The sequence below is a fragment of the Charadrius vociferus genome, unplaced genomic scaffold (assembly GCF_000708025.1).
Source record: "Charadrius vociferus isolate BGI_N301 unplaced genomic scaffold, ASM70802v2 scaffold1036, whole genome shotgun sequence".
Classification (NCBI taxonomy): domain Eukaryota; kingdom Metazoa; phylum Chordata; class Aves; order Charadriiformes; family Charadriidae; genus Charadrius; species Charadrius vociferus.
Window position 1 is genome coordinate 232,756 of NW_009648816.1, and position 1,124 is coordinate 233,879.

At 56.9% G+C, this 1,124-nt stretch overlaps 1 protein-coding gene across 1 annotated transcript in view; it reads left to right on the plus strand.

Annotated features, from left to right (window-relative positions):
- Positions 1 to 1,124, plus strand: part of HSF1 (heat shock transcription factor 1) — a 124,395-nt gene that overhangs the window by 116,889 nt on the left and 6,382 nt on the right. The window lies entirely within an intron of this gene.

Genomic DNA, 1,124 nt, shown 5'->3' on the forward strand with positions numbered 1-1,124 from the left:
TCCTGCTGCTAGGCTTTCCGAGCTGCGATGTGACCTTGTTGCCTCTTTTTTTCGTTTTCTGCAGCAGTGGCAAAACAGACTCGATTTTGTAACCTTCCTGCTGTAGGATGAGAGAGTGTCAACGCTCTGGAGCGACAGTCCGGGGAGGTTGGTGCAAGCTGCACTGGCCCGTGGGCACCTGAGCTGGCCGAGGACCGGGACCTGCGGCTGCTCTGGCTGAGTCGGGTGTTTGCAGGGTTGGGGATGGTCCGTCTCCCAAAGGGATCATCACAGCAACGCTCCTCTGCGGGATGCTGGTGGCTGTAGTAGTCAGGGGGACAAACTCCACGGTAGGTACAGACCCTCCAAGAAGAGAAGGAGCTTCCTGGCGTTTTCCTAATTCACGTGAGACTGAAAACTGCGACTTCTCTGTTTGCCTGGTGCTTGGGCACGTCTGCCTGCTCCTCTCTGACATCTGTGCAGGACCTGTGCCGCTGGCCCTTCCCAAGCACCCGCAGGAGCCAAAAAGAGCCTTTCTAAGACAGAGAACGTGGTGGATCCAATGCAAGGCCACACCAGAACTGACAATTGCAATAACCTGAACCTGCTACTGCTAACGGTGCCAAATTTGGGGGCTTTTCATGGGTCAGACAGCAGGCTACGAACAAACAGGACTGTGTTTCCTGCAAGTGCTCTTCGGAGAGCCGTGTAGGCTTTGTTGGTAGCACCGGGAGGTTCATGTCACCCACTTTTCTTCTGTTATTCTGGAGCACCGTGAACATAAACCACGAGCACGGTGGAACTAGAGAATAAGAGAGTGTGGGGTCTGTTCCCCACCTCACCGTCCCCTCCGCAGCCCTTGCTGTCCCTCTGCCATCAGGGTGACCGGTCTCTGGAGCTCGGCCTTGCGGCCCTGGGCTTAAGTCAGTTTGAAACAACCTTTGCCAGGATTGCTCGTGCTCTGCCACCCGCTTTGGTCTGCAAAGTTACCCCAGAGCTCTGTAGGAGGGAACGAGTGGTGTCCCCTGAGCTGGCCTGGTCTCTCTTATGGCTTGTGGGTTCGGCCCCTCCGTGTCGCCCATGCTGGTACCGTGCCCGGTTTGCAGGTGGCTGCGGAGGGAGCCCGGCTTCGACAAGATACCAGC